The sequence below is a fragment of the Leptonychotes weddellii genome, chromosome 7, assembly GCF_054177405.1.
Source record: "Leptonychotes weddellii isolate Sample4059 chromosome 7, ASM5417740v2, whole genome shotgun sequence".
Taxonomy (NCBI): Eukaryota; Metazoa; Chordata; class Mammalia; order Carnivora; family Phocidae; genus Leptonychotes; species Leptonychotes weddellii.
Window position 1 is genome coordinate 118,838,829 of NC_138375.1, and position 10,279 is coordinate 118,849,107.

Genomic DNA, 10,279 nt, shown 5'->3' on the forward strand with positions numbered 1-10,279 from the left:
TCCCTGGGCGATAGTGTGGTCTTTGTATACAAAGGACAGTATTATCTTCAGAGTAAGTGTGTCAGACCAGTGAGGTGTGTTACTCCTGAAAAAATTTTAAAGAAATGTGGTTTTATTTAAGAATGTATTCAGTAAAGGTAAACTTCTTTCTTACTTCACCTCGCAATGTTAGAATTAATTTTTTTTAAGATTTTATTTATTTATTTGACAGAGAGACACAGTGAGAGAGGGAACACAGGCAGGGGGAGTGGGAGAGGGAGAAGCAGGCTTCCCGCCGAGCAGGGAGCCCGATGTGGGACTTGATCCCAGGACCCTGAGATCATGACCTGAGCCGAAGGCAGACGCTTAACTGACTGAGCCACCCAGGCGTCCCTAGAATTAATTTTTAAAAAATTCTAATACTTTAGAAAAAGTGACCTATGTGAGAATTTAATCTTAATATAGCTTGTTGTATTGTTGTTTTTTTTTCCCCCTCACTATGTACACATTTTGGAAGATTTTAAAGTCATGGCTATGCCCTGTTAATGACAGTGAAATTCTAATTTTATGAGAAATGGTGTTCATTCATTTTCTAGAAAATATTTGGACCCTAACTTGAACAGAGAATTTTTTTTCAGACAAAGCTTCCTGGCTCAGGTTAGTCAAGTTTGTTCCTTGCTGTCAACACTGAGAATGTACTAATTGTGGGAAAACAAGACTATCAAGTTCCAGCTTGCAATTAGCTCAAAAATATAATCGCATTTATAGGCTTTGCAAAATATTACTAAGATTTCTACTCTAATCACTTTTTTTTTTCACAAATATGCCTCACTACTCAACTCCAGCTACTAACATTACATTTTAGGCAAGCAAAATTTAATATATGGCATACCTGGCCTCAAAGATGTGATCGTCTAGTGGTAAGAAACAGAACACTAAAGCCTTGATGATGGAACAGCTTGTTTGAGGCTGTCATAGACTATGCACGTCTAAAGCAGAAGAAGTTTAGAAAGGCTTCGTGGAATAAGTGACACATGAACAGAATTTTTGTTTGTTTGCTTTTTAAAGATCTTATGTATTTGAGAGCAAGAGAAAGCATGAGTGGGGGGAGGGGCAGAGGGAGAGGGAGAGGGAGAAGCAGAGTCCTGGCGGAGCAGGGAGCCCGATGCAGGGCTCGATCCCAGGACCCTGGGATCATGACCTGAGCCGAAGGCAGACGCTTAACGACTGAGCCACCCAGGCGCCCCTGAACAGAGTTTTAAAGAATAGGCAGGATTTAAGAAAAGAATGAAAAGCAAAAGAACTTGCAGGCAGAGGGCATATTAGAAATGAAAGTGAAAGCAGTAGAAAAATGCAAAATGAACTTGGTCAATCATTAGTAGTTTCTGTGGCTGTGTACCAACACATGGATAGGCAGGGCAAAGTGACAAAGAACTGCACCAGTAGTGGGGAGGATACAGTGTGTTCGGAGAGGAGTCCATGGAAAGAGAGTCAGGAGGGAAGAAGAACAATGAAAAGGCTATGGAAATAATCAAAGAAAGAAAGGAAAAGTCCACATGAATTAAGTAGCAGAGAGAACGGAGAAGATGAAATGCATAATATTAAGGAGACAGGATCCCCAGTACTGGGTGCTTATTTAAATAGGACTGGAAAGCTGTTACAAAATAAAAATGGAAAGCTCCCAGGCTACCCATCAGGCCTCCGGTTTGGGCCGGTGTGGTTTTTTTCAGAAGCAGCAAACAGGGGAGAGAAGTAGGTCTGGAGGACGCACTCACTTCAGCACACACAGTGTAAGACGCCTGCAAGCAAGCCATTCTGGTCAAATAATGTGAAAAGAGAACAATCGTGATGCCCTGGGAAATCGGTCACAAATGGATTTGTGTGCACTGCAGACTGGCTTGTTATTAGTCCAGCCCCCTTCTTACATACTTTCCTGACCTGCAAAGGTTGGAAACTTGAGGCTGCCTGTCCCCGTGTCTCGCAGGGAGGGTGTCAGAACTGAATGGGATTTTGCCAGTTAGATGTACTCTTACAAAAGACTTGGAGTGAAAAGTGATTAATAGAAGGAGACAAGGCAGGCTTGACCCTAGTTTTGCAGGCCCAGGACACGGCAGAGGTGAACGGCTCTGGAGACACAGCGGGGGCGGCCACTTTGGGGTCCACAGCTGGTTGATCATCGCAGATGTGACAGGTGCTTTTATGGCTTGAGGCTTAGGTATTGCTTCCATCTATTTTCCCTAGAAGCATAACCTACTCCATTTCTTCATTTCTGCTCACCATTCTGGAAGAATAGTCCATCTTCCCCTTTGAAGTGAAGCCAGAGTGCCTGTTTCTGAAAACAATGCATATCTCAGTTACAGGCATGTCTGTGGCTCACAGAATCTCCAGGAAACGGAACTCTGGGACAAGTCATGTTACCTGGGAAGGATTGTGCGAACCTGAAATGGTGGGAAAGTGGTCCAGGGAGACCACGGGAAAACAATTTTCATGTATGGTCATTTAATGTGAAATGAGGCTAACTCTTTGGTAGACCTAGTAGCTACTGCAATGAACCATTTGAGCATGAAGAGCACGAACACAGTGGGTGGCTTGCTGCTTCTAACCACACCGCGCAAGAGAGAAAAGAACCAACTCGTAGTTTTATGTTCTCAGTACAAGGCACAGTCAGAGGTCGAGAGAACTATGATTTTCCTAAAAGAATCTCTCATCACTGGCTACAACGGCTGGTATAGCTGAACATCAGAAACAGTTTAGTATTATGGAAGGTTAAACCACAGTGGAGAACAATGGTACTAAATGAAAGGGAGGAAATTTGGGATGATTATAATGAATGTGAGATCTCAGGCCTTAAACCTCCACCGTGGCACTTGCGCCTCCAGCTAGGATGGAATTCAGAACATCTCTCCCGTTGAGAATAGTTAGCCAAACACAAAATCGCTCCAAAATACAAAACTGTCTGTATGAAGGTATTAGAGAGTTCCCGCGGCAACCTGAACACAAGAAACAAGATCACAAAGCGACCTGAATTCTGCTTTTCCCCTCAAGGTATGTCATAATTATTGTTGGGGCTACTGGGGAGGCGGGCAGGGAAACTAGGTGGAGAACTACTGATAAGAAGCAGAGATGCCAGAAGAGCTTTGGGCAACTGCACGGGGCTGGAGGGACAAAAACTAGGTGTGGGGTGACCAAAATGCTGAAGAGAAGGGGGTACGGAGGAGAGCCCGACACTGCAAGGCATCTCTCCTCGAGGTAGCTACACAGAGACAGAAGCTAATCAATCACATCGGAAAGCTTCTGCAAAGGAAAATCGAATTTTGGGCAGTCGCACGGTATTGAGAATACAAAAATTAAGGTAAATGCCCACCTGAGAGGCACTACAGAGTTTTACCTAGATTCCAGTCTTAATCTCAGCCCCACTAGGTAACAACTTTATTGCTCTGAGATAATTAGGGTCAGTCACCCAGTCCACGTATGTTCATATCCAAAAAAGAACATGTATCTGAACATAACAACAACCTGTGCAAATCAAAAAAGAAAAAAAGACTATGCAAAAAAATACTGGGCTGAAGATCTGATTAGACACTTCATAAATAAGACTATCCTGGTGGGAACACACATATTTAAAAGATGCGTCACTGTTTTAGGTATCGTGGAAATGCAAATTTCAATCACAAGATGATTCTGTACACACTCACTAGAATGGCTGAAATTACAAAGGCAGGCAGTGCTGAATATTAGCAGGCATGGGATGCAACAGTAATTTTCACACATTGCATAGAGAATTGCAGATTGGTACAAAAAGCATACTCTGTGACCAAGTAATTCCACTTTTCAGTATATATTAACCAAAACACATATGTAGATGGTACCCAAAGAAGCAATCCAAAAAATCTTCAAATAATAGATTGGCTAAATTGTGGCATATTTATAAAATAAAATACTGTGCAGTGTTCGTTCTTATTTGGGAGTGATCTTGAATGTCTGGACATTTTTGATTACCACAACTAGTGGCCATGCTGATGGCGTTTAGCGAATAGAATCCAGGGATTCTGCTGCCACACACACACAAAACACACACCACCTAATACAGGACACAGCATGTAATGACAATTATCTGGTCCAAAATGTCAATGGGGCTGAAGGTGAGAACCCCTGCATGTTAGTTTTCTATAAAATCACAAATTAACCCAAACTAGTACAAACTACCACAAATTTAGTGGCTTAAAGCCACACAAATGTGATGTCTTACAGTTTTGCAGGCCAGAAGTCCAGTGTAGGCTGTACTGGGCTAAAATCAAGGGTCGACAGGGCTGTATTCCTTTCTGGAAGCTCTAAGGAAGAATCTGTTTCCTTGTGTTTTCCTGCTTCTAGAGGACACTCACTTTTCATTACTGCATTTCATACATTTTTATTCCTTGGCTCCTGGACCACCTCTTTCGTCTTCAAGGCTAGCAAAGCCAGCCAAATCCTTCTCTTATTGCTCACTCTGACCTACGGTCCCGCCTCTTTCGCTTCCAACGACCCTCGTGATTACCATGCGCCCACCTGGATAATCAGAAGAACCTCCCTATATTAAAGTCAGCTGATTAACAACCTAATTGTATGTGCAAATCAATTTCCCTTTGCCTTGGGCGGTAACATTTTCACAGGTTGTAGGTATTAGGATGTTGACATTTTTGGGAGACGAGATTCTGCCTACCTTACTGAGCTGCAGCAATGAGAAAGATTATACGATTGCTGCGCAGAGCAGCAGGAATGGATCTCACAAACTGATGGTGAATTGTTGACATAAAACAGTATATAACTTATGGTTCTGTTTATACAGAGTTCAAAAATAGGCCAAAGGAAGCGTATTTTTAGCTGGATGGAGACTGAAGAATGATTTTCGGATTCAGCAGGTAGCGTCCTGAGTATAACACAAGTGCCAGCCGCTTGGGTAAAAGCTTCCCAGTTCGCAGAAAGCGTCCCGATTCTACACTTTGCTGGGCGGAACCAGGATAGCGGCTTTTTGTTAGCATATTCTGAGGGTGGCTTTGGGCCTTTTCTAGAAGCTCATGCTCGACTCCATTTCTTGAGCCCTCCCAGACATTCTGGAAGTGGTTTAATCCTCTAAAAGAAATCCCTTTCTGCATAAAGTAGCTTGAGTGGATTAGATTCTCTGTAACTGAAATTTCACCAATATTATGAGGCATTAGCAATAGCAGAATCAAAGCTCTTTGTCAGTTTGGAGTATGAAGCCTTGCACTAATACTTTATAAATACGATCCCATTTAAATCCTAACAATGATTAGGTATTATTATCATCTATCTTAAGTGAAACCATTCAGAATCAAAGAGGTTAAGTCACTTATCCACAGCGAGTAATGGTGTTAGGAAGCAAATCCAAATCTCTGCAGGTCATGCCACTCTTCTTGTACTTTGTCGCTCAGTTTCGTTACCCTTTTAGAGTAGAAACGTAAGTTCTTCCAGTCAAGATTCAAATGACTCAAAGAAGCAGCCAGACCTCGAATTTCCCCCTCCTCGATTTATGAGCTAGCATGGTGTCTCAGTCCTAACAGATGTAAACAATAGAGTCTGTTCTGACTAGTTTCATCAGAAAAGCAATGTATTTAAGAATATCAGAAGGTTAATAGATTCACTGGGGGAGGGGGTGGGGGAGGTGGGAAAGAGACTCAAAAAACTAAGCTTCTAGCAATAATCCTCCAAAATGCGACGTGGAACTGGACGATTGCGGAAACTGGGCCCCGTGCCTCTGTTGGGTGCCGAATACCAGATGTTCAGCGTGACGCACAGCCAGCATCACTAATTGTACTTCTGCACCAGGAACCCAGGGCTGCCACCTCTGGGCGGCCGACGCTGTCCCCGCTCCTTCCATGGCTCGTTTCTGAGCAGAAGGCTCAGCAGGTGTGTCCGGCGGCGGCGCCCTGGTCACGTGCCTCCAGGCGCTCTGCAAAGGAGGCTGACAGTTTACTTCCGACTCACACTGCAAAGGTAATGATCGTACTGCAGACATTTCCCCCCAAAGAGAAAGGCCATCCAAAGATGATGGGGAATGAAGAATGGGGTAGATGTCCATGAGAAACAGGGTTGAAGTGTAGTCCCCCCTCTACTTTCTACCCACCTACTGAAAGAGTTAAGAGTTGACTAGTCCTGACCGTTTTGTATCAGTAATTAGAGCTGGATCCCATTTACTGATACATTTTGAGAACCTGCCATTGGCTCTGCTCTATTTAAAACAAGCTGCTAGTTTAAAAGAAAAATGTTTCTTAAATGAAAAATTATGGTAGACAGTATTCACTTCACCAATTACCCATCTCAGAAATGAATAAAACAAATGGTCATTAGCATGCTGCTGATTTCCCAGTTGTGCGTAATTTTGTTTTATTTTTGAGCCTATAGAAGCTCCTGTGTGTCTTGTGTTTGTAATGGAATTTTTTATACACAGATGTTAGAGTACTGTCATGAAAATAATTGAAGAATTATGAATTGGACATGTAAATTTTAATCACCATCCCTTTTAATTAGGCCCATTTTATTTTTCTTCTGAACATATGATTTTCTGTGATGATTTCACTTCACTAATACTTCATAGACCTTTAAAAGATCACTGTTGATAACTACAGTGTATATTTAGGATTTCAAATTTCCACTTACTAGATACACATAGATGAATTGAGTACCTCTTTACATCAGGCAAAAATCAATTCCTTTCTCAGAGCTCCCACAGTTGGCGACTCTCCTCTGCTTTCCCTATTTCACTGGCTTGAAATAAACATCCTAAATACACATCCTCTCATCAGGGAGGAACTAGGAATACACATTTTCTGAGCATTAAAAATTATTTATATTTTGTTGCATTTTTAAGGAATTAAAAAAAGATTTATCTATTTATTTGAGAGAGAGAGAGAGAGCGCGCACGCACAAGCAGGAGGGCCAGGGAGAAGGAGAGAGAATCTTAAGCAGATTCCCCGCTGAGGGAGGAGCCCAATGCGAGCCTTGATCTTGGGACCCTGAGACCAGGACCTGAGCCAAAATCAGGAGTCTGTTGCTCAACCAACTGCGCCACCCAGGCACCCCCAAGGATTTTTTTTATGTTAGTCTTTTGCCTAAATGATATCAATTAGCTGCCATGACCTGTTAACATAAGCATTTTAAGGCCTCTTTCAACTGTGATGAGAGGTAGCTCTTTATTTCCCTTATTAAAAATGATAAGCCTGCTTAATATTATCAAACAGTGAAAGAGGTAATTAATTAATTTAAACAATAAGTATGACCTTTCTGTGATTTGCCAGCTAGGTAGCAGGTACTAAGAACATATAAATGGGTGTTAAATAGAGCACTTAACTCAAGGTACTTGCAATTATACAAGAAAGACACATGGAAATAATGACATAAATAGATTTTTAAGCCACTTTCTTGGGTAGATGAATGTTCTCTGTTACAAAATCTTGACCCATCTTATGTTCCCTCCTCCCCAGTTATTATATCACTTCTCTCCTCCCCTATTAACTAAATTTTTTTTGAGAATTGCTCTGGTAAACTTTCCATCTTCTACTTTATCTAAAACCACTTATATGTGAATTCTGCCAACCTCTTCCCCACAAGGTCACTGAAACCTTTCTCACCAAGGTCACCAAAGTCCCTTCTTTTTTGATCCCATAGCAGAATTTGCTAGAATTACTGCCGACCATTCTGTTCTTTTTGAAACACTTGCCCCTTCCTTTCTGTGACACTGCACTCTCCTCAATTCCTTCCTGTCTTTAGACATTCCACTGGGGCCTTCTTTGCAAACTCTTCTATTGATGTCTATCTTTTCAGGTTGCTTTTTCTTGGGAATTGGTCCTAATTCTCCTCTTTCTCTGTGTGTTCCCCAGGACATCTCACCCATACCTACTGCTTAAATTATCACTTACACACCAACGGTTCAAAGCTCCAACACAACTTCATCACATATCCGTGTCCTGAAATCCACACTCACTATCTACCTGCTGTGGAGCATGCTATCTGGACTTAGAAGCACCTGGCACCTCACTTTCCCAAAATGTTCACAAGTGAGCTCATGCTTCAGAACAGTGATTTTCAGACATCTTGCTATCGGTCTTAACAACTATTGGGCCCCACAGAGTTTTGTGCATTACATCTATAAAATTTTGCCACATAGCCTTTGAAAACTTTAAAATGTATTTATTTATTTTAAAAATAAACCCATTACACATAAACACATTAAAATATAACATTTTTATGAAAAATAAAATATATGTGGAAAGCAAAAAGCTTAGTGAGAAGAATAGCATTGTTTTGAACTTTTTGCAATTCTCTATAATATACGGTCAAACATAAGATAGGTAGACTCTCATATCTGCTTCTATATTCATTCTGGAAAATTCAGCTGCATATTACTAAGAGTAAATGAGAATTTAAAGAAGCAAATGACATATAAGTATTAATATAAAATTGACTTTTACCTCACTGACCCCTGAAATAGTTTGAGGGATCTTGAGGGCAGCCCAGATGACATTTGAGGAAAACTGGTGTGAAGTTACTAGAAACCAATGAGGGAATGGCTGGGTTGACCTACATTAAGGATCTCAGCTAGATAATTGTAACAGAGGATCAAAATAAATATGTAGTGCTGGTAAGAGTGGGGTTGAAAGAGTAAGCCTGGGCCCAAATTGGGTAAGGAAGGATAAAAGCCAGAGAGAAACTGTCAGTCTGGCCAAGTTAGATTGGGGAATAAAGTGTACATTTGAGAGGGTCCTGAGGGCCCAGGTGAGAAAGAAGGCTCATGACTTAATGATGTCCATGAAGGTATTGCTGAGATGGAGGGAAAATGATACAGACTGGATAGTTACCAAGACATAAGAGCCTGCACCAATTTGAGTTAAGGGGATAAGACACAGTGCGGACGATAGAAAGAAGAGTCAAGAGCAAGGAATGAGGAAAAAGTACAAGAAGGATGGAAGCCAGGAAGCTACTTTTCAGCAAAAGGGGTAGGCATCCAGTATTCAACTTTGACTATATTCAGCAGGGACCCAGCCTCTTAAATATGATGTATCACATTAAATATGAAGAAGATGGAAGCATCTCAAGACTTGGGTACCACAATGCAAAGAGCTTTCAACCAGTAAGATGGTATAATTTTCTTTAGTAATCTAATGGGTATAGAAATACTGGATGACTCCAGGATTTTCTGTGGTCTTTTTTTCCTGATGCTTCCAACTAGATGACCCCAAAAGAAAGCTTTCCAGTGGTTCCAATAGGTCTAAATCACCCCAAGAGCAGAGCCACCACAAATGGCAAATCAGATTATGCATTACACAGAGACCCAGGCCATCTGGCCAGGGGCAGCCGAAGTTCTGTCCTTGCTCTGCTTGCTACGTTGTATACCTGAGTGGTTGTTGTTACTCAGAGAGTGGCTCTTTTAATAATTCCATCCCAGATGGAGGCATTTTTCTAATTTGCAACAATGTGTCACAGGGACAAGCTGTGGCCCTACATGAGAGAAATGTTTTCAAAATTGAACAGCATGATGGTATTTCAGTGGCCAATGCCATCTTTTCTCTTGGTAGGAAAAAAAGCCCCCAAACAAAGTTACCACGGCAGGAAAATCGATTTCTTGTGTTAAAAAACATGCTAGGAGTTGGTGGTGAAAGCAAAGCATTAGCTAGAATCTATACCTGTTGTCTTTGTAATTTGTCATTTCTATATGGATACACACAGTTAAGAGATCACCTAATTAGAAATTTAGCAGGACTGGCACCTTGGGGAGGGTTTGAGGTGACGGTTGAACACTAAGACAACCAGGAAATCTTGATGACCAGCCTATTTCATCACTTTCTAATGTTTCTATTTACAGATCCCTAGAGCTCATCTAGGATAAGCGAAGGCCGAGTTTCAGAAACAAGAATGTGTAGAATCCGTGCACTGGAAATAATTTACACAAAGCCATGACTGTGGCAGCTGAGGGATGTGGTTGAACGAAGCATACTTACCATCATTTGGGGAATCGGATTTCTTTCCCAGAATAATCATGCAAATCAGTAAGAATTCTTAATCATTTTCCATGTGTAGGGGACATTCTTTTAAATCTGTACATATGTATATATGTATTTATATGCATAGCTCTCCCAACCTCCCTTCTTGGGAAATAGAGTGGGGATTATTCCTTTCCTAAGCTGGATAATTTTGGAGGAATTGTGGGGCCCAGTCTACTCCTTACCAACACAAAGGTGGGTCCATGATCCATGCTAGCAAATTAGACTCTCTGCTCTCAGAGTTCAGTTATTACGTAGAAACACCC